This window comes from Camelus ferus, chromosome 1, assembly GCF_009834535.1.
Source record: "Camelus ferus isolate YT-003-E chromosome 1, BCGSAC_Cfer_1.0, whole genome shotgun sequence".
Classification (NCBI taxonomy): Eukaryota; Metazoa; Chordata; class Mammalia; order Artiodactyla; family Camelidae; genus Camelus; species Camelus ferus.
This window is the reverse complement of record NC_045696.1, coordinates 117,556,495-117,580,869: the sequence shown is the minus strand read 5'-3', so window position 1 is coordinate 117,580,869 and position 24,375 is coordinate 117,556,495. Positions and strand designations below refer to the sequence as shown.

The window sequence follows — 24,375 nt, the reverse complement described above, 5'->3', positions numbered from 1 at the left end:
AGCTGCGGCTGCCGCGGAAGTTAATTGCAACTTGACTTCAAGTTGTCTTCTTTTCCCATCCGAAGTGGGCGTTTAAAGGGGAGAGCGAGGCGAGGAGCGAGCTAGCGAGCGCGCGGGGCCGAGGGAAGGAAGAGGGGGGGTGGAGGGAGGAGATGTTAACGGGGGGAGGGGGAGGGGGCGGCGGCGGGGGCGGGAGGGGGAAGGGGCCGGCGGGAGCCGCTCCCGGCTCTGCGGTCGCCGCGCCCGCAGTCCGGAGGCGCACCGGGGCAGCCGGGGTGCCCCCCGCGGGACCCCGCGGCCACCCGGGCGCGCATCCAGCCGCGGCTCCCCGGCCGGGCACGCTGCGCCCGGGGGTTCGGCGGACCCCGCGCCGCTGCCGCCGTGGAGCGTGTGCGGCGCGGGCGGGCCGGCTGGGCGGCGAGGGCCCGGCCCGCCTCCCCAGCGCCCGCCCCGGCTTCTCCCCCTGGCGGTGGAGCCTCGGCGACCGCCGGCCACACCGGGCGCTCCGGAGCCCGAGCCGAGCCGAGCCCGAGCCGCCGCCGCCGCCGCCGCCACCGCGCGCCGCTCCCTGGCTCCCTCCCGGCGCGCCGGCCTGAGTGTGGGGGGCGGCGGGCCGGAGGGGCGCGGGCGGGCAAGAGGCGCGCGCTGCGATCGGCCCCAGAGACCCCGACCCCCAGCGGCAAGGGTAAGTGTGGGCGCCCGGGGGGGTGCGTGTGGCGGTGCGCGGCGCGGTTCTAGACGCCCGCCAACCCTGCCCCCTCACCTCTCCGGGGCCCCCAGCGCGCGCACCCCTCCTCCTGCCGCCTGCGGCTTCCTCTTGTTGTTCGTTGTTTGGCTGGGCTTTTGGGGGGGGTGGGGGGAAAAGGGGTGATTGTAGCGTGTGCCAGCGGAGGAGGAAGTCAGGTGAGAGGCCTCGACGCACCCCCCTCCCCAAGCCAGCCTGTGTGGGGTGGATCGCTCCCCACTAGGGGCATGTGGGCCAGTTTTTTTTTTCTGTTGTCAGTGTTCGGTCGAGATGATCTTTCCTAGAGGGCCTCCTTCCCTTACAGCCTGCTCTGTCCATCTCCCGTCACCCCACTCTAGCCCCTCTCAGCACTCCATCCGGGGGCGTTGCGCCCCAACTGCGGAGCACATGGCGGGAGGAGGAGGAGGGGGCCCTCTCGGAGACCCCAGCGCCGCGCCCCTGCTCGTTTGTTCAATATTCTCCCGTCGGTCGCTTTACATCTTTTTCACCCACTGGAAAAAGACGCCCAAACTGAGGTCCAATTTCTCCAAAAAACTGGAAGCGGAAAGGACCAGGGGAGATGATTTAATGACGGGAGACTCGGAGAGAAGAAGGGGAGAGGGAACCTTTCCAAAAGGGGACGGAAACTCCAAACATCTCTGCAAGATCTGGGCAACTGCAGGTTCAGGATAAGGAGAAACTGGAACTCGGTCAACTTAGCCCTCTTTTCCTGCCGTTCCTCCCCCCACCCCACCCCAGCTCTAAAGGAGCTAACAGGTCTTTTGTGTTGTGTTGTCTGTGGGAAATTCGCATTGAGTATGACAACAGAAAATTACTACTGTTTACTCAAAGTTAAGGGAATTGCAGAAAGGAAAAAAGAAAGTCCTTACTTTCTGTGTGTGTCTGTGTCTGTGTCTGTGTCTGTGTCTGTGTCTGTGTCTGTGTCTGTGTCTGTGTCTGTGTCTGTGTCTGTGTCATGTGTGTTTAGTTGTTAAGTTCATGGCTTGAACTGCCAAACATCAGTTCGTAACAGTAAGTACTGTAGAGGCGCCTCTGTGTATTTTTAGAAGCTGCACTTTCTTGAGTTCCGTTCACACAAGGCTTGCTCTCTCATTAAATCCCCATAAATAATTGTATTTAGAGAGAAGGAAACTATGGAAGCAGGAGGGAGATTGCTAAGATCTCTATCCCGCCAGCACAGAGCACTGTTTGCAGTGAAGTTCCTGGAAAGTGACTCTGGGCTGAGAATTCAGTTTTTCCTCAAAGCCCTGTTAGGTCCTCTTCTGTCAGATGCTTATGAATAAAGCACGCTGGGAAAATCCTGATATCCGTGCCGTCTTATTTTATCTTTTACACAGTGGTTGATTCTACTTTCAGGTCCTTGTAACAGCACATCAACTGTGCTGTATTTCTAAATTGAGGAGCGCCTGTATTCACTCTGCCTTCTTTAATGCTCGTTCTTTTCTATCAATGGGTATCGAATTCATTGGAATTTATCCGTCTTTTTCAGTTGATTGTCATTTTACGCAGAGATAACTCCAAAGACATAAGAATATAGAAAGTTTATGAATTAACATTCTTTTAGAGAACTAGCCCCTCATTTTTTAAGACATAGGTGCCCACCTCAACTCCTGATTCTGAAGCCAAGCAAAAAAAAAAAAAAGGTACGAACAATGGCAATAGGCAAAACAAAATAAAACACAGGTTTTCCTTCCTGGACCACTTTCCATCTCCACAGGATCCAAGAGACACCAAATCCTCCTGCCTTAATTTACCAAAATGCTGAGTTGCCTGACTAGTACCAAGATCTCCATCTGGGAATGACATCAGGTTTGGAATGGAAAGAATAAATTCTCAGTCTTTAATTACTGCTTATTAGCAATTTCTTGTAGCAGGCAGCTGATTCTCCAATTCTGAAAGCCTGAAATGAAGCTTAACAGAAATGGAAATTAAAAAAAAAAAGATTGTTTTTCTTCAACCTTATACACTCTGACTTATCTGCCCCACCTCAAGTTATCAACTAAGCCCCCAGAATTTAAAGTGTGATGTGCCCGTCTGATTTAACCAAGGGAACATTTTGCCCCAACCTTGTGAATTTGTCCCCCCGACAAGTAGTCTTGTACAGAGAGCTGGTAGGTCCTATTATAATATAAAATTAGGTAACGATAGGTACAGTGCATGAAGTAACATATCTTGATAAACCTTTATGTAAACCTTGCCCCCTGGCGCATAGTAGGAATACATTAACTACTTACTGGATTAAGAAGTTAATGAAATATTGTAATTGGCCACAAATTCAATAGTACAGAAGGAAAAAAAAAAAGAATTTTGCCTGAAAGTTATTAAGGTAATACAATTGTGCTCTTAGATTTTTTAAACAAGTCCAAACCTAATGTAAATGGTTGAAAGACAAGTAAATCTGAAACATATCAATTGGTCAATAATAATAGCTAGTGGCAAAAGCTGATTATTTTCCCAAGAGAACAGAAAATAAAATATTGCCTACTAAGTAGCGTGATAAAGAAGCAAAGGAGGAATAAAAGAGGACTGGCCTGCAAGGAACTTATTTGCCAGGAAAATGGCATTAAAACATGAAAAGATTAAAAAAATCAAAGGAGCTCTAAAAAAACGTGAAAAGACAACTCAGTGGATCAGTAAATGATTTGAATTGAAGGCATCTTTTAAAAAGATCTCTCTCTCTCTTTTTTTTTTTTTTTTTACTTGTTTAGACCAGAGGAAATAGACATCCTGCAGTTCCAGGTTGGGAGGTATTTTTAAAGTTAATTTGTTGAGTTAGAACTTTAGGGGCCATCAATACAAACATCTTGAGGGAAAAGGGGAACTCGCCGCTCACCTCCCTAAAGGCAATGATTTTATCTGCAGAGTACTTACTGCAGAGTAGAGTTCAGTGTATGAGTAATACAAATTAGTAATGTGAATGAGTAATACCATAAGTAGTTCATTCCACCTTTGTTCACTTTATTACATTTTTCTTACATTGCAAAGAATCAGTCTCCCTAAAACTTCCAGCCGTCAGTCTTAGTTCTGCCACTTGCAGCAAAACAGAGCAAATCTGTTGTATTAGTCAGGATAGGCTGTGTTATGCTGGAGTAACAAACAGTTCCGATTTTTAGTGACCTGTAGTGGCCAAAGTTGTCTTCTTTGTTCTGCTATGAGTCCACTGCAGGTCAGCTGGTCTGCTCCATGTCTTCTCCCCTCAGGCTAATGGAACAGTTCCCGTCTTGAGTTTCATGTTGCTCTGGGGAAAATAAAGTGCATTCTGGAAGGTCTCAGGCTGGTATTTAAATACTGTGGCCAGAAGTGACACACATCACTGAGTCTCACAACTTATCATCCAGGACTCATTACGTGACTCCCTGTAACCATCACATCAGGGCCAAATAGAGCAGCCTACCTCATGCCCCAAAGTGGAGAGCTGTGGTTCTCAGTTCTAAGGACTGCCCTACTCACAGTGACTCTTGTCCGCATGACAGCCTCCTGCTCAGTGACTCTTCCTGCCACTTCGTGGCCCAAATGTCCCATTCTTCAGAATAAACAGTGCCAGAGGAACCCCCGGCTTACAGCGAGCTGACTTCTCTCACCATCTACTCTCCGAATGTGGACAGTCCACCCCTCCCCACCAAAATGCGGCACACTGTCAACTTTGAGTCACTCTTTATCTATTTACTAACATTACACACATTTTATTTTCTCAAGACTTGTTTTCCTGTACAGGGTACAGTGAACAGGAACTTTTAAGAACTGTTATCTGACGATGTCATGATCATTATCAAACTTTGAAATTTGGCCTTGAGTAGTTACTTCCCTTATTGTAAACATCAAAATCTTGTAACATAAATTTAAAAATTCTCTTGGAAGTATTCATTCATTCCTTGATCCATCTTTTTGTTCATTCAGGAAACAGTCATTGTGAACCTACTGGGCGCCAGGCGCCTATTAAGGATTGGGGATAGGGACTTATAAAGAGTTCTCCTTTTCAAGAAACACATTTCCAATTGGATGACAGAAAAAAAAAGAAGTTATTGCAATGCTATCAGAGGCACAGAATGCTGTACGAACACTTGAGAAGAAGCAAGTTAACTCTCTGGCAGGATTTAGGGAAGTTCCATAGAGGAATTGAACCAAGTCTTGAGGATAAATGAGATTCCTCTAGGTAGAAAAGGAAGGTGGAGGGAGGATATTTCAAGCAGAGACACCAGGATGAGGAAGAACCCTGAGGATGACAAAGCATGTCCTTTAGGGAACTTCAAGGAATTCACTGTGGCTGGAACATGGGGTCTTTGCGAAAGATGAAACCAGATAGCTTCAAATTGCGAAAGACCTTGCAGACATAATCTGTAGAGTTTAGACCTTATCCCATCCATCAAGGATTGCGAACTCTTATGTCTACCTTGGTCCAAGCCTGAATATAAATGAACAGAGCAGACTGAGTTGAGACCAGAGGCAGTGGTAGGGACCGTGGCAATCAGAATAGATTCTCTGAATGGGATGGTTGTTGCCACATGGTGCCAAATGTCGGATCTTCCGACATTCAGAAAGAAGCTACTGATTCAGATTTGTATAAAACATTTGGGATATTAAATGTTGAAAACTTCTTCACCTTTTAAAATACAAGTGTGGGGGGAAAACATGTCTGCCAGGCAAAATCAGCTTAAGGAGCACAAGTCACATGTCTCCTACTGCATGAGATGGAGCGTCATTGACACGTATAAGGATGAGGGTGGCACCATCCAGATGTCTTTAGAAAGATCGCTCTGGTGGCAGATGGAGGAAAAGCCAGAGCCTGGGAAGCGCCAGCTGATTCTCTATAACCATTTGAGCCATGATGCAAAGCCCTTTACGACCCTGCCTGTTTTAGAGCACATGACTTTCCACTTAAGGAGTTCCTAGTCAACATCTGCAGAGCTAGTGAATGAAAGAGAAGAAAGCGAAAGTTTTCAAAGGAGGGCATATATTTTGAGTTTGTTATAAGCTTCCTAGACTTAGACTGTTTATTTTTCAAGGGCGTGATGATCTCATATTGATCATATGTAACGTTTCTGAATCACAGTATGATAAATATGATTGGTTTTTTTTTTTTAAATGCGTAAATCGTTCAGTGCAGGGCACAAAGATCAGCCCGCATCAGAGTATCTATTGTCTAGGACTAAACTTAACTAATCCTCCCGTCTTATTCAGGAATGTCAGCTAAACAGATAGATCTTGTACCAGGTCCTAAAACTGTACACTCAGGCTCTGTGAAACTAGAGACCCGTTTGTATAGTTTACGTATGTTTCTTTATCATCATCCATCAGAGGATATTATAACTCAGGCTGTCCTGTACCATGTGCCCAAAACTGTCTTGATGATGTTTAATTTTTCAATTACAAAAAAAAAAAAATTGAGTCCACTAAACACATTTTTCCCAGCTCCTTTCCTGTGTTGAAGTCATACTCACCTGCCACTCCACAGTCTGCGAGAACCCCCCCCCAACTCTCCCGTAACTCCCATAAATGTTAGTTACCCTTGCAGCAGGTGTGTCACTGGTTTCCCGTAGCTTCTGTTCCCCGGGGCACTTCCAGGTTCTCAAAGCCACTCAGCTCACTGGACAAGCAAGTCTTTAAATTCTCAACAACTTGCTCTATAAATTGTAATGTTTTTATGCAACTCCCTTTTATACAGTAAAATTCACCCGTTTTATGTGTTCCAGGCGTTAGGAATACAAAGGAGCAGCGTGAGCGAATCACAGTATTTTGAGTGAACTTGAGAGTAAATGGATATGTAAATAGGCAAAGCAGCCTTGGGGTCTGACTGTCTGGATTCTAATCCTGGTTCAACTACCTGCGTGACCTTGAGCAGCTCCCCTAGTTCCTGCCTCAACTTCCTCATCCTTATGATGAGAATAATAATTGTACCCACCTCCTCTAGTTAGGTAAATGCACAGTGTTTCAACACAGTTAGCACTCAATTAAGACTAACCATTGCTTCTTTTGTTAATGTTGTTGTCGTCATGATTATACTAGAAGAAAAGAAATCCTGGGATTAAACAAGAATCGAAAATGAATTGACTGGAATGTAGTGGGCTAGAAGCAAGTCCCTCCAGGGTGTCCTACTGGTGTGCCTGGGGTACACAAAGCAGGGAGAGTAATTATGGCCTCTATTTCTGGAATATTTATTTTTTACTGAAAGATTCTGGAAGAAGTGACTTTTCTATTAAAAGAATTGTACATATACTGGAATTGAATGCAACGTTTTGCATGAATTTTTAACAAAAACAAGAGTCTTCAAAGACCTCCAGACTATTTGAGACTTGAGCGGCCGGGTGGGGGTGGGGCGTGACAACTGCATGGGGGCTGCATTTGCCCCTTTCTGCTGCTTCCTCTCCTCCATCACTTCGGTGGAACTGTTTGCAAATTCCAGACCTTACGCACTCATAACATTTACCTAAGATGGTTAAAGTACCTCCTGTTTTTATATGCTATGAATGCTGCCCAAGGTAAAATCTTGGCCATTAGGAAATGTTCACATTTTAGATGAAAAATATGTTGCAGTAGGGAAGAAACGTATTAGAGCATACGTTTGGGAAGATCAAGTCACCAGGAAGAAAAATGAGTGGAACGGAATCATAGTTCTGATTCTATAACTATCAGCTAGTTTGGTGATGTCCAAGAGGGCAAGAAACTTTGCTCTCACCCAGAGTTCCCACGTACCTAGAATAAATACGTGTTGTCGAGTGATCTTGGGAAAGACACCTGGTCCTTATTAGTCTCAGTTTCCTAAGCTGTAAAATGGGATCAGTAGATCTCAAACTTTAGTGTGTTTGGGAATTAAATAGAATGCTTATTTGAAATGCAGATTCCTTGACTTCATATCTGTAAATCCAGATTCAGGAGAAACAAGCTGGGATCCAGCAATCCACAGGGATTTGAGAAACTTGGGCTGTAAGTCCAACTCAGAAAAGAAGGCTTGGTTTCATAGTTTCTTCTCTCCTACACATACATACTCACACGTACACACATTATTTGGAAATTACAGTCTAAGGGCTGCTTTAGGCATAATTAGATCTAGCTGCTCAAATAAGGTATCACCAACTATCTCTTGTTTCTGTTTTCTTCTTTTTTCACTTCGTTCTCAGCCTAGTTGTTCCTTTACTAGAGTGAGCTAGTCCCTCCAAGCTTCAGATCTGCTGACACAGAAACCCCAGCACAAACAGCTCCCCTTCTCAAAGTCTCCAGCTGAAGAATCCAGCTGGCTGTGGCTGGCCCAGACTGCCTCTTGTACCCGTCCCTGCATTCATCACCCTGGTCAAGGGCTGTGGCTCTTCAACTCACCAGCCTTGGGTCAAATGCCCACCTTGGACTTGCGAGTGTAGCCATCCGACCCAAATCAGGTAGTCTGGGAGGTATGGTTCTCCAAACGAAATTGGGAATAATTTTTCCCGAAATAGGGGAAATGGATGCTTATCTGCCCAGACTGCAGATTTCCATCCACTTCTGTGCATTTTTTAGAATTACTTAGATGAGAATGAGCCGAACTGCTATGTTACAAAAGGATAACCAGTGTGCCGAGATACCCAGGCCTTCAGCCTTCCGGGTGACCCAACAGGACCTGGGAAAGGCTTAGGGTGGTCAGAGCTCCTGAGCCAGTTGCCTCATCCATTTACCCCACTGTTTTGGAGGAATATTAAGCATTTTCCATGGGTTCCATGAAGGTGATGTATATACAGGTCATCTGTGACTTGCACATTGAGAATCAATGGATTTTGAGGATCGTTCACCCTATGGGGTCATCTCAAACCCAATGATATTATTATTCCAGGATCTTCATAAGATGACTTGGAAGTTGGTTTATGCAATTGGAAGGACAATAAAAGCTCCAATTATGGTGCAAAGAAGTGGGACAAACAAATAAGCAGGACCAGCAGCTGAATCCTACTTTAACTTTGTTTTCAGTTTTGTTTTATTTAATATTTTGGGGCATTTATGGTCTATCCTATCTAATGAATACAAGTCCTAGTCTAGACCTCAGTTAATGTTTGGAACATAAACAGATGTGCATTATACAGACAGTGTAAAGGGGTAAACTGGTAACAGCACAGAACACAAAACTGAGTTAACTGTTGGTCATCAGATATGTTTTAGGTGCATTACATGCAATTTCATGGAAAAAGTGAATTCTGATGAATGGCCTGCCAACCCATTCTTTTGTTAAGTGAAGAAGCCACTATTGCTTTTTTAAACTCATTAATAAGATAGTAAAATAAAAGACATCTACCTCCTTAGTTTAGTATTAAGTCGGTAGTTTAGTTTCAGGTGGCCTCTCATGCTCTCCCTCCCCATTTTCAATCTCCTCCAAATCAACCCAATATGCTAAAGAAAATATTTTCAAATGGTGCTAGAATGACTAGGACATCCACCTAGAAAACAAACAAAAATCCCTGATCCCTACCTCATACCATACACAAAAATTCATTGGCAATGGATTATAGATGTAACTGTAGAAGTTAAAACCATAGATTTTAGAGCTTTATGTTTTCAAACCTAACATAACTTGGAGATAGACAAAGATTTCTTAGATAAGCCGAAATAGCAATAATCATAAAAGAAAAGAATAGATAAAATACATGTTAAAATTAAAGACGTCTCATCTAAAGGAAAGCAGAGGGAGGAGTTAAAGCCTGGGAATCCATGATTTTTTTTAAATTTAATTTTGTTTTTAATTGGAAAGTAGTTGATTTACAATGTGTTAGTTTCAGGTGTACAGCATAGTGGTTCAGTTAAACATATTACATATTCTTTTTCATTATAGATTATTACAGGCTATTGACTAATTCCTTTTGCTACACAGTGAGACTTTGTTGTTTATCTCTTCTGTATATAGTAGTTTGGATTCCATGATTAAACAATCACTGCTGTCAGGAGGATTTCCTCTCTTGTGCATTTTTTCAAGTTGTTTTGACCTCTAAGTAATAGAAGCTGGTTCTGAGCTTAAGCACTAAGAGGAAAGCACACTGGGGCTCTTCAGAGAATCCAGTCAGGTATGCTTGAGGGAACCCAGTCAGTCTTCTTTCTCTGTATCTCTTCTTTGTCTTTCTGCCTTGTGGCCATCCAGCTCTCTCCTCTCCTCAGTTACGTGGCAGAACATGGTTGCCGGCTGTTCTTGAGCCCTGGGTGTTCCGTTTGAATCATCCAGAGAAAGGACCATCTTAATGTCCTTCACAGTTTTCAGGGAAGAGTCTGATCAGTTGTCCCACTTGAGTCCATGACCACACTTAGTCCAATAAACTGTGACAAGAGGAAAGGCAGTATTTAAAGAAGCATAGAAAACCTCTCATCCACAGGAATGTAGGATAAAAAGAAATTGCATTCTAGTTAATATTCGCTCCACATTTCCTCTTTATTAGACAAGGGACAGAGTTGATGAAAATTTTGTACTGGATCAGTTTTTCCTATGGCTACAACTTTTGGTGTATCTCTTTGGTTACCTAACATTAGCATCTCTGTATTTCTACAAGTTGACTGATATATATTAAGGACCATAAATGAAATCAGTCCATTTTAAAAGTGGGCACATTTATTTGTAAATTATTAGCCAAGATCTATCCAAATGCAGACATGCTTTGTTCTAGTCTGGATATACAATAAAATTAATTTAAATAACTTTAATCAGCTTCTAAAACAGCAAATTTCAAGACTATTAGGTTAACTTTAAGAACTCATATTTATTGAGTTAACAGATGGTAAATTAAAAAACAATGAAGTTAATTTTTAAAATCATTCATTGAATTAGAAAAACAGACATTTAACAAAACTGTTTTTAAGCTAGTTTTTTCCATCCCAATATACATATTTGAAGGGACTTCTGCAAAGACACTGAATGAGTTGCAATATATGAACACATTCTTCCACTGGATTATTTTTTTTTAGAGGCTTTGAAACCATCTGAAAAATAATTTTATGTATCAACAATAGCAACATATGAAATAAGCATATTCCAGATATTGGAATGAAGAGTCTGCTTCATCACGTATGTACTGTAGCATGTTTCTGTGGCCTTCTGTGTTGCTGGCCCTGACATACCTTAGGAGTTGCCTGTGCTCACAGAGTAACTGTTACTCCTGGCCAGAATTACATTTCTGCAGTTTCAATGGTCAGACATGAGTTTTCCCTTTGATGGCTTCTTGGGCCTTATGCACCAATGACTTGAAATATATGAGCATCACAAAAATGGTCTCCTTTGTTCTTTTTTTGTTTTCTCCTTTGCTTTCATTGTAAGTGCTAGAAGCTGACTCCGTAAGCTTACAGGAAAAGGGGAATTTTGTGGAAGTACTTTGAAAGCATGCGAGCTTTTCCTCTGTGGATAGAATTGAGGATAACATCACTAATATGTTAAGATGTATCATTTGCATTTTACTGGCTGTTTAGAACTGGAGTTATACCTGTGGAAGGGAAGTTATTCCATAAAAATATTTGGGATAAATGTGTTTGAATGGCTGGTTGCTCGCTTGGTGTTAGAGTCCTTTTCTCACCTCGGATAGTTGCAAATTGTAATATTTATTTTATGGTCCTAGAAACTCCTTGTCTAAAATCTGGTCTTACTTTACATCATAAGTCTTAACATTACTGAGTCAGAATTGTTGAGAACTGTATTTAAAGGTTTTTTTTTTTTTTTTTTACTTAAAGCAACATAGATTTATTTCTTGTTCATGTTACACGTTCTTTTCTGGTTAGCTAGGGATTCTGCACCACGACATCTGTACATCATGACTAAAGTCACTTTTCTGGTTAATCAATGTAACATGAGCATGTTCCATAGCATAAAATAATATTTTATGTCATCTATTATGTAGATACACCGTAACTTTCTTAACAAGGCCCCAGTCATTGCATCTAAGATGGTTTCATCATTTTATTTATTTTTGTATTGAAGTATAGTTGATTTACAATGTTGTGTTAATAGTGATTCGTTTATACATATGTATTCTTTTCCATTGGTTTTGATAGAAACATTTATTAGTTGTAATTTAGTTAAAAAGAGATATATAAAAGCACATTATTATTGAAATGACTGTAGTAAAAATTATCTCATTATTGTGTATTTGAAACTATTTAGCCCTTAGCCCCATTTGTCCTTGAAGTAATTGTTTTTATAAAACCTTTTGATAACATGTGGCTTCTAAGGAATGCAGTTGATGCTGATGGCTAAATATTGGGTTTTTTTTTTTTTAACTAAAGAAGCAATGTTTTCAACAAAATAATTCTGAAAAGGCAGTTTTAAAATTTTTAAATGAAGATTCTGTAACTAATGATCACAATGTGGAAAGAGAAGATGGAAAAAACAAAAACATTAGAAGTTGTTGCTTTATCTTTAAATCATTGGATAAGAATGCATTTAAAGATAGTTGTGAAATTTTTAATATAGGTACTAGTTGAATGGGAGACAGTATTTTTTAAGTAATTGTGGAAGATAAAAGTAAACAAAACATAGTTCATGCAAAAGACAAGATGGAAAGAAAACAATTAGGAGTTATTGAAAAGAAGAATGTATAAGTCCAATCAAGCTTAAAAATTATGACAAGTATAAATGGCTTAAATTTCCCCATTCAAATGGAAAGATCTTCACATTAAATTAAAATGAAAGTCTTATGATTTGGTGATGCTTAAAGAATCATACTTAAAGAAGAAATGACATGAAAATACTTTTTAAAAGGGCAAAGACTTTCCAGCGCAACATGCCCACATCTAAATCAGATATAACAATAATGAATATTAAGCAAAGCAGAATTTCTGTCAAAAAGCAGTAAATAAAGACAAAGAGGACTGATTTATAGTCATTTAATAATGTAATATTAGTGAAGGAATATGGTACTGAAAAATTATGCATTAAATCATGTTAAACAAAAAATAATTTATACATGCTGTTTTTAATGCAGTAGAACTCACCATAGCAAAATAATGAAAGTAATGTGTATTCAAGCCATGCAAAAGTTTACAAAATTAGAAACTCTACTAACGAAATATTTCATATTAATAGGTTAAATAAGGAAAAGAAGTAAATGATTACTTTAACAGACTGTGTTTCGAAGCATTGGATAAAATTTAATACCTATCCTGATTCAATGGTAAAAAGGAAAAATAAACTGTTTCTTCAATATGATGATAAATATTTTCAACTAAGAGTCAACATTAAAATTAATGTAAAAATACTAGAAATGTATATGTGGTATAATGATTTTGCCATAGTGCTTTTATTAAATGTTATGTTAAAAGCCCTGATCAATATAATAAAACACACTAAAGAAAGAAGGACTATACAGAGTGAAAAAAGAAAAACATTATCATTATATACTGGGAAATATTTTTATAGCTTGGAAACCCCAAGAAGGGAATGAAAATATGAATAGACTTAATAAATTAATAAAAAGTGAAGACATATGAATATTAACATAAATCAAGAGTATTTCTAAATGTTGCAACCGTGAACTCAAACATAGCCATTTAAAGAGATTAACTTTATAAGAGCAACAAGATATACAAAGTTCTATGATCAGTTTTAAACAGAAAGATGTTGCCTATCCAGATAAAGCTTTTAGGAGCCATGGAAATATTAAATTAAACAAAAGACTGGTTTCTGGTTTAAAAGAGAACATATTTTTAAATTGTTAATTTTTTCAAAGTATTGATTTAATGAGGAATCTAATGACAATCTCTTGTTTTTCATATTTTGAGATAATGATGAGAGCAACTTGATTTTGACATAAACCTGGAAAATAAAGTAGGCAAGAATAGCAGAAATCAGTTTTGAGAAAGAAGAATAATGAGGAAAGACTAGTCTTATCAAATTTTAAAATTGATTATAGAGTTATAATACTTAAAACCATGTGATACAGGCACCAACATACATAGATTAATGAGGCAAAATATACTGTCAAAATAAATTATGTTTTGTATAATAATTAAATATTCAGTAATTTCAGGATACAAATCAATAGAGAATGTCTTACAATACGTGGACTGATTAACAGTTTTGAAAACATCAATTTATACACTCATCACACACATATAGTAAGTTAACAAAACTCAAACCTTAGAAAGTCCAAAGGGACTTGTTTCGTATAGGATTAGAATACTGTAACTAATTGCAAAGTGAAAGATAAAATGGATTTGATTATATTAAAGCAACAATAAAACAAACAGTAGCCTAGGTGCAATTATTTAAACATAACAGAAAGGGTTAATGTGATTATTACACAGAAGCTCATGCAAACTCATAATAACACAGGCTGAGAACTGGTACGTGAGATAAGAATAGAAACACATTTAACTAATATATGAAATAAGACTAAAATCACATTTCACAAAAGATGAAATATAACACATTTGCAAACATAAAATAAATTCAGCTTTACTAATAACCAAATGAATATCCACTAAAACAAAAATGTTATATTTTGGTTTAATCAATTATTTTTTAAATGAATATCAGGGATTTACATTCCCAGCTGTTGCAGAGTATTTTCATTTAGATCAGCTCATCCTCTGAGAGCAAGTAGAAAAGCTGGATAAAATCTAGCAAATATTTGTTTAAAGGCATCAGAGAGCTTCAAGGTGGAGAGGGCTTGAGAGGCCAAGAACCCAGAGAGCTAGGAATTCAAGAGAGAGCTCACTTACATAACTACCTGTCAGAAGCTAAAGTAAAACATCACTTGACAATAGATCATCCAAAGGCTCAAATTATCTCTATAAGTTTCCATATGCAGCATCTGGCATTCAATAAAATTACCAGGCATACCAGCAGACAAGATAAAATGACCAAAAACAGACCTACAGGCGATCTGGATGCAGGAGTAACAGACTTTAAAATATCCATGATTAATAAAGAAATTAAGTGAGAAGATGGACAATTTTGGCATGTTACTGGGAACTATGATAAAAATCAGATGGAAATTCCAGAACTGAGAAATTAAAAACTCAATAGATGGGCTTAAGAGCAGATTAGAAGAGCTGGAGAATAGATTGCTAAGCTGGAAGGCAAAACCAATAGAAAATTTAATGTTAATATGCAAAGTCAGTAAGGGTACATTGAGAAATGGTTTCTGCTTACATAAATGGTAGCATATAAACCTATATAACACTTTTTGGAAATACTCTGGCAACATAAATCAGATATTAGAACAAAAAAAAAGGTGTTTATATCTTTTGACCAAGTAAACTTATGTCTGGGAATATCTATTAAGAAAATATTATTTTTAAAATGTGAATTGCTTTATGTATGATGATGTTCACGGCAGACTTACTTATGATAGTAATAACTCTGTGCAGGTAATATTTTAATCCACACAGTCAAGCCTTACAAAATCCCAAGGAAGTGGAGGCAGTTACTTTTCATTTCCTCATTTTATAGATGAGAAAACTGAGACATTTAGAGGTCAAGTAGCTTACTCAGGATTGTGTAGCTAGTGAATAGAGAAGTGAGGATTTGAACTCGGCTGTCTACGTGCACAGCCTGCCCTTTAATCTCTTCTGGGCTGTTGTAACCAACCTCAAGAGGTAACAACTGAGACTTGCCAAACAAGTCCGGTCTCCCCAGTCTACGCAGTATGACACAGGTGCTAAAAATGAACACCCATGAACTCTTTAGTGACATAGGAAATAGTTCTGATATACTGTGAAGAGAAAAAAAAAATCATAGAACTACAGCAAATCAAAAAATTTACATATAAATATGACTGAAAGCAAATATTCCCAAAGGCTAACATTAATTCTGTGAGGTTAGTAGCACTTTTCTTCCATTTCTTTTCTTCTGTTTCTCATTTTCTCAAATTGTTAATGATTTAAATTTTTAAAAATATAAATATTAAATATTTAATTTAATAATATTAAATATTTAACAATATCTGTTCCTTATATTCAAAAATATATACCATTATTTATATATTTGAAAAAACCTATAAAGCATATTGGCTAAGAGCCTGGACTCTGGAGCCAGCCTGCCTGTGTCACCACTTACTAGGCGTGTGATGATGGACAAGTTGTTGAACTTTTGTTTCTAAGTTTATCCTGTAAAATGAGGATGATTATAGTACCTACCTCATCAGTTGATTGGGAGGATTAATATACTTTAAATGTATTTAGAACACTGGGTGGAACTTAAATATGTAAGCACCGTCTACTATTATTATTGTTATTTTACAAATAAACCTCATTGTGCTACAGCTCCTTAGGGACTGGACAAAAATGACATTTCCCTCTAGCCGGTCCTTAGATAGCAACAAGTTTCGTTTCTGTATGTAGATCGTTCTTCGTCCTTACTATGAATTCCCCAGTGCAGAGATTTCTAGGAACCTACCTACCGCTTGTTGTAGGGGGCACTTTTGAACTCTTTCCAAGAAAGATTGACAAAAATCAAACGTCTGTTTTTTATTTTCAAGAAGCATAGTCTCTCTGCTTGTGTCGTATCTCTGAGGACATGTACATGAGTGATTGAAACTGCTCATTGAAGCCAATATTACCATTGATATTAATATCACCAGCCCTGAATTAGAGAAAATATTTATCTGCTGCCTCCATTTCACCTTTCTCTAGATGCATGACTTTTTCCCAGCTCCCTGATCTGACAATAGAAAGCTGTTTAAGAAATAGGACTTTTGTTGTGACTTGATTTTTCCAAATTGAACACCCTAGGGGACCTGAAGGTGTGCTTTGAAACTTTATTCCACTTGGCGGATCCCCAAAGTTTGGAAGATTTTGGTAGAATTTCTTATTACTTGAGACAGTTTCAGTGAAAGCAAAAACAAAAACAGAACAAACAAACAAAAAACCCCTCAAACAACTGTTAAGATGCCAGGATTTATTAACTGTCTTAATGGCTAACGAACGAAATGGTAAGACCTTATAATAACCCCTCACAATTATACTGACAGGTGTTTGCCAGGTAAAATATTGCAGGACCTGTAAGAGGAAAGGATACAAATTGGTATTTTATACCCTTGGGAGAGCAGTCACCTTCAATGAGTCTGTTTGGTTTTCAGGATGTTGCTGGCCTCTGCTCTTGTAAGACTTCTGCTGCGGAACCCAGGCGTGAACCCTCCTAGGTGAGTTAACCATTTCCTTAATGCTTCTGTCTCTTACCTGCCTCTGTCCGGGTTCTATGACATTCATTAATAACGTCCTTTGGTTAAACTCTGTAATAATTCACAGCTCTATAATATGGGAAATGTTAACAAACTGCTTCAATGTCTGAGTTTTCCATTTTTGCTAAAGTTATTCCTTTTGGGGTTATTTATGAAAGCGTCTCTAGGGTTATCTACCCCACACCCACTTTATTCCAGGATTTACCCTAAACTTTTCACATTCTCTTTTCTAATAGTCATGTTCTATTATAACACATATCACTTGTCATGGCAGATTTACTAAGTCACAAGCCAGCATTTCACAAGTAATGATAACCAGCCACATGAAGAACAAAAAAAGAGTATAGTAATAATGAAATTCCTTTCCTCTTTTGGAAAAATGGATCAAAGTATTCATGTAACAAGTGGTGAATCAATGATGGGTCAATTACAAGGTATTATTATTACCTTATTAATAATAAGATGAAAGTGATCTCAAAATTATTGATATAATTTGAACTAATTTCTTATAGAGATAGATGCCAGACAATTTATTATTCTTATAATATAATTGGAGGTGATTTCATGTGTTCATATTACCACATAAAATTCAATGGAATTGAGTTTGGTCCTCTCTGCAATAGGTCATCAATATCTGGACTTGGAGAAAATTTCTAAACAATTCTGGGCTTCAGTGTCTTCAGTTGAAAATAGGAACAATAGTAATTGTCTACAAGGTTATGAAAGCAAAATGTCATCACCTAAAACACCTGGCGCCCAGCAGTCACTCAGTGAATGCTAGTTTTCCCCATCCCTGTTTATGGAGCTAGGAGTTAAAGAGACAACACACAATTCTGCTTTTGTCTTCAAACACATTCTTCATTGATTGTCTTATGAATATAACCATTGACTCAGAAAGTAGGTGAAATCTTCATCTCTCTAATTTTTGTTCATTTCATACTTTAATGAGCAGCTACTATAAGATAAGAACTGACTGCTTTGGGAGACAAAAAGAAGAGTGAAATATTGATCCTATTCTCAAGGAGATTAGCATCTAGAAATGGAGGTTATATTTTTTTTAAATGCCAGTAGAGAAACAATAAAGTACTATCTTCATAAGAAGTTTTTTTTTTTTTAACTGAAGTATACTTGATTTACAATGTTGTGTTAGTTTCTGGTGTCCAGCAAAGTGATTCAGATATACATACATGTATGTTTACATTTTTTTCCTTTTCAGATTCTTTTCCATTATAGTTTATTACATGATATTAAGTATACTTCCCTGAGCTATACAGCAGGTCCTTGTTGTTTATCTACTTTATGTATAGTAGTTTGTATCTGCTAATTCTAATCTCCTATTTTATCCCTCCCCCCACCTTTCCCCTTTGGTAGCCATAAGTTTTTTTTCCCTATGTCTGTGAGTCAATTTCTGTTTTGTAAATAAGTTCATTTGTACTGTATTTTAGATTTCGCGTATAAGTGATATCATATGATATTTGTCTTTCTGTGTGTAACTTACTTCACTTAATGTGGTAATATCTAGGTCCATCCATGTTGCTGCAAATGGCGTAATTTCATTCTTTTTTATGGCTGAAAATATTCCACTGCATATATATCACAACTTCTTTATCCAGTCATCTGTCGATGGACATTTAGGTTGCTTCCATGTCTTGGCTATTGTAAATAGTGCTGCTGTGAACATTGAGGTGCATGTGTCTTTTCTAATTAGAGTTTCCTAGAAGGAGAAATTATTTTAACTAGGATTATCAGGGAAGGCTTCATGGAGGTGGTAGGGACTGGGCTTTAAAGAAGGGGTAAAATTTGGACAGCAGGAAGGGAGAGAATACAAGTAGCCAAGACTCAAGTTGTGGAATTGGGTGGAAACAACATTGACCTGGGACTGGAAAGACCTGGGTTGGCATTACCTTGGATGAACCACTTCTTCAGTTTCTTCATCTGTGAAATGTGTGAAATGATCTGTACCTGTTGGTCTTTCAGGGCTCTGGAGAAGATCCAATGGGAGACGCAGAAACTCTTTGGAAACCTTGAAGCACTCTGTAAATGAAAAGGGTAAACTTTTTCTTCTCTTAATACCATAAACTTCATGAGGGCCAGTCATGTTGGTTTTTTAAAAAGTTAAAGATACTTCTAATGAAGTATATCAAAAAATCATATTGTAAACCTTAAATGTTTATAATTTTTGTCAATTACACCTCAATAAAACTGGAGGGGGAAGTTAGATAGGGTAATGAACCATTGATTGAATGAATGAATTCATGAGCATTCTGGACTAAATGTCTGTGTCCCCCCAAATTTGTATGTTGAAACCCCAAACCCCAATGTGGTGGTTATCAGGAGGTGGGGCCTTCGGGAAGTAATTAGGTTTAGATGAAGTCATGAGGGTGGGGCCCCATGATGGAATTAGAAGAGGAAGAGACCCAAGGCAAGCCAAGAAGAGGGTCCTCACCAAGAACTCAATCTACTGGCACCTTGATCTTGGACTTCCCAGCCTCTGGAACTGAGAAATAAATGTCTGTTGTGTAAGCCACCCAGTTTATGGTATTTTTTTCTAGCTAAGGCAGTAAGTGAGTGAATAAATGAATGAAACAGAGCAAAGGCACAGAGTAGGAAGGCATGTAGTATGAATGGGGAATAAAAGGCTATCTTTGAAAACACGTGCTGTGGTTGGGTGTTAGGAACATAACCTGTGGCTGGATGCAGTGGGTCCACTAGGCTGGTGGGTCTTGGAGTGTGGTCTGTGAACCAGCAGCATCTGTGTCCCCTGGGAACTTGTTAGAAATGCGAATTTCTGGGCTCCCACCCAGGCTTTAACTAAATCTGAAACTCAGGGGCGGGGCCAGCAATCTGTAATTTAGCCATTCCTCCGGGTCATTCAGATGCATGCTAAAGTTTTGACTTTGTACTAACAGGGACAGTTCGGGAACTATTCTGCTGGAAATTCAGTGTTAATGAAGGTTTCTAGCTGTGGATGGACAGAATCAGAGCTGTATTTCTCAGATGATGAGGCATGAGATTGTGCTTAAAAGAATTCATGGCTTCAACAGGCACAGGACAGCTGGAAATCCTGGAAAACATGTATTCGCGAAGCCTCAAAGTTGAAGATTTTGGTTTTTCATAGTTTCAGTTAACAGCCAACATCACCTAAGAAGCAAAGCAGGGCAGGCACTGCTCCCAGGCACTGGGCAAAGCTACTTGGTTTCCAGGGACCACGGCGGATGAGAATGTTTATGTGAAAGCACAGGAGTGAACAGTCAGATAGGGGCCTGGCTGATCTCGGGGAGGGCTCTTAGACCTGACTAACTGTGGGGAAACCTTCAATGGAACCTTCCAAACCAAGTTAAATGGACTGCTCTTCCTAGACTGAGCTAACTAAATATATGGGGTGCACATGCGACTCTGTCTTCAGGGCTGGTGGAGACAGGTCTGCCAAAAGAGAGGGAGTGATATGGAGGAGAAAAGAAGAGCCTCAAGGGAAAACATTCATCTTAAGAAGCAAGAATACAAGGGCCAGATGTGGGGGAAGTTCGGGAGAAGCAGAGTGAGAGCTGTTCAGAATGGTTGGGGGCTGCTGGAATGACCAGTCATCCGGGGTTTGCCCAGGACTGTGTAGGGGAACCCCAGGACACAGGGTGTCAACCCAGGACAGCTGATCACCCTGTAACTACAGTCCCTCCCGTGTGTTTAAAACCCAGGGAGAAGACACAGTGAAAGCAGAAAAATTGCAGCTTTAAATCTTGTGTCTCAACGTGACTGTCTGCAGACTGGCAACATCAGCATCCCCTGGGAGCTTATCAGAAATGCAGCTGCTCAGGCCCACCCGAGACCTGCAGGATCAGACCTGCACCAGAACAGGAGCCCCGGCTGGTTTGTACGTGCATCAGTTTGCAAAAGCCGGTCTTAGAGGATCCTGGGAGCTCCAGATGGCATCCCCCAGTAAGAGAATGTAGCACTGAGGGAAAAGAAGAGAATTTCTTGGCTGTGATCGGGCTTAGGTCCAGGTCAACCCGATTCTAAGCCCAAACCATATCAGCCTTACCTGGGAAGGGACACAAGCACCAGGGAAGACGATATACTAGAAGTCACAGAGGGGAAAGGACGGTGATCACAAAATAGCCAGAGGGTCCTCCTGAGCTATTAATAGTTGCAGGGACCATGAGGAAAGCCAGAAATTCAGCAGTCTGTGCGCTGAGAGCAAAGCTGAAGAAACACTTCTGTTCCTGTTGACCGAAAAAATGCGCAACCTAAAATTTGAGAGTTCTGTTTTATTTGGTGGACTTTCTGAGGACTCGAGCCCGGGATGACAGCCTCTCAGATGGCTCTGAGGGTCTGCTCCGAAGAGGCACAGGAGGAGCCGATATACGGGAATTCTGTTGCAAAGACCAGGTAGTCAGACTATCAAAAGATTACTGTTAATTAAAAAAAAAGTTATCTCATGTTTAAGAATTTAGCGCTTTCTTATGTACGGGAAGGTGCAAAGCTCTGGGCTCACTGAAATTGTTCCTTCGGTGCGCACCTAGCTGTCTAGGGCCAGTGTCCTGTTCTTTCCCATCCAGAGTTCCCTCAGTGGGCACTGTAGGGAGTGGCTGCAGAGCCCGGGCTGCCTGCTTGTCTCCATCCTGAGGGGTCCTCGCTGTCAGGGTCGGTGGTGGCAACTAATGACTTGATGGCCACAGCATCCTCTGTTTCATTTTTCATTCACATTCCTATTACTGTGATCCTGTTTGGTTAAAACAAGCTGCGCTGGGCTGGGGAATGAGTGATGCTTAGAAATGTGGAGCCCCAACTCCAGAGGTAAGTTTATGGAGAAAGATTAAAAATCATCCCCACTCAAAGTATTTGGCTTTTAGCATCTGCATATTGCTCCAATATGCAAAGAAAGTTTCATTTTCTTCCTTTTTCCTGTACCCAGTCTGATCTTTTTTCATGGGCTCCAGGTCTGCATTCTAGCAGGGATAATTTGCACTTAATTGATAGTGTTTCATTTTCCTCCAGCTCGAACGTAACTCTTTCACTTAAAACATTCTAACCAGTAGCTCTTAAACTCAGATGTGCAGCAGAGTCACCTGGAGGGCTCGTTAAAACACAGATTGCTGGGTGCACCCTCCAGGGGTTCAGTACACTGGGTGGAGACACAGAAGTTGCGTTTCTAAGGAGTTCCTGGGTGATGCTGATATTGTAGGTCCAAGGAACACATGATGACAAGCTCTCATTCAAAGTAGTCACTATTTTATTCCCATCCAAAGGTGATGATTTCAAAACCATCATCTTTCAGATAGATTGATCAGCCTGTCTGATGGATCGTCGGTCAAGTACATGGTCTTCCTGCAGCTGATAAGGATGCAGCCAGTGGTATAAGTAACTCGCCGTGAGAGATTAACACACCTAAACTGGTCTACATCTTGTTCACCAAGACTAGTCCACCGATTGCATGCTAAGATGTCATGGCAATGTCCATTTATGATATGAATTTCTAAATATGAACTTACCTGTATTTATCTCTCAGAACCACGTTTGCAGCTCTTCTGTAAATACAGTTATTTCCAAATAAACCTAATGAAGGGAAACCTTCACAACCTGGGTCATAAGTGGAATAGATATCTGTTCTTTGGAAAGAGCTTATGGTCTGCATCCACCTGCTTCATGATATGATAAAAGGGGGAAAGATGGGGCTCGGAGAAAATCTTCTCTTAACAAATCTTGGCTTTCAAGTCTCTTATCTTTTGCAGAATAAAATATTTTATTTTGGGTGTTGTAGGCAGAACATTAACTTTTTCCCTTTCTCTGTACAATCTTGCTGTAACAAAACGAATCCCCATAACCTGAACAGACAATGAAGGAGGTCTTATACATAGACAGTAGATTAATGTAAATTCCCAGATGATGCTTTGCTGCCAATCTCTGAGTACCAAGAACTGGGGCTCTTTCTGAGTTATCTCCTCTTCCTTTGACACTGTAAGCATCGGGAAAGTGCTTACTGGCCAGAGGCTTAAAACAAATGGGAAATGCACAGTGCCTCTGTAAGTCCAGAAATGAAGTAAAAGTTAAAGAAGAAACACATTAATCAAAATATGGCATTATTTCATTCTTTTTATGGCTGAGTAGTATTCCATTGCATTTATACACCACATCTTCTTTGTCTAATCATCTGTTGGTGGACATTTAGGTTGATACCATGCCATTTGCAGCAACATGGATGGACCTAGAGATTATCATATTGAGTGAAGTAAGTCAGACAAGGACAGATATCATATGATATCAATTATATGTGGAATCTAAAAAAAAAATGATACAAATTCTATTTACAAACCAAAAACAGACTCATGGACATAGAAGACAAACTATGGTTACCAAAGGGGAAAGGGTGGGAAGGGATAAATTAGGGAGTTTGAGATTTGAGAATGTTAACCACTATATATAATAATAGCCATTAGTGAAAAAGAATAAGAAAATGAATATACGTATAACTGAGACAGGATGCTGTACACCAAAAACTGATACATTGTAACTGACTGTACTTCAATTTAAAAAAAGAGGCAGTGTTGTTTGTCTTATCGATACATATTATCCAATTTGCAGAAAATAGAAATAATATTGCAAACAGCAAAAGGAGATCCTGTGTGCTGATTCCTGTGTCCTGGTGGGCACACACAGTCCTGTTTAGGACAAATATCCCCTCCCTTGGACTATTGCCCCTGCCAAACAGACCACTTATGTGATCTTTGGCTGTCTTAATGTCTCTTTGGGGACCAATAGTGTTTCTTTTTCCCTATATGCCAACTTTGTCTCCTTTACACTTGAAGAATTCAGTATTTGTTTAAGAATAGTTCAAGAATGCAATATTAGTTTAAAGGACTTTTCAACTTAGAACAAACTTGTAGAGATTTAGTCACTCATGATTGATGTTAGGCAAATAGAAAAAAAAAAATGAAGGTTGATTTCATCCTCTGCCTTTCAGAACTTTAGAGGGGAAAGAAAGTAGACTGTTTTTCAAAACTGTTCAAATTTTTGCAAGTAACTTAACATTGCTCTTCTGGTTTTTAGCTATGGAAATGGGGACATGTATATATATCAGCTTCTTTTTTCTTTAAGGACTTGTGTTCATTTCTCTTCATATAAACATTTATAATTAGAAATTATTGAATTGTCATCTTAATGTTGCACATGAAATAAATCTGATGTGTGTATTAACAACAAAGACTTATGTTCCAAACAGGAAGGACTAATTCATGAAACCAAATTTGAAGTTCAAGCAGAATTGTTATTAACGAACTTGTATTTCCCTTCTTCTTGGCCCTTTTGGTCTTTGTGCAATGTATACATAACTACAAATAAAGAACTAATGATTACATTTCTACTGGGAAATTTATTTTAAATGTGGCAACTGTCCCTCAGTTGTGCATGTGCAACTGTTGGCTGATCCAGATTCTTTTGTATAAGGAAAAAAACTGGTGAATCTGAAATAAAAGTGCAAAATATCATCTTTCATGCAAATATACTAATCATGCCAAAGAAAGCAAG

General features: G+C 39.6%; 1 long non-coding RNA gene across 2 annotated transcripts; it reads left to right on the top strand.

Annotated features, from left to right (window-relative positions):
* Window positions 1-153: 153 nt before the first annotated feature.
* LOC106730711 lies at window positions 154-22,915 on the top strand. 2 transcript variants are annotated; one of them, XR_004323242.1, is made up of 4 exons: window positions 154-685; window positions 16,756-16,818; window positions 18,835-18,906; window positions 22,130-22,915. It is a non-coding gene; the product is annotated as an uncharacterized LOC106730711 (long non-coding RNA). The 2 variants fall into 2 exon arrangements; XR_004323241.1 differs by having other exon boundaries at window positions 20,550-22,915.
* Window positions 22,916-24,375: the final 1,460 nt, after the last annotated feature.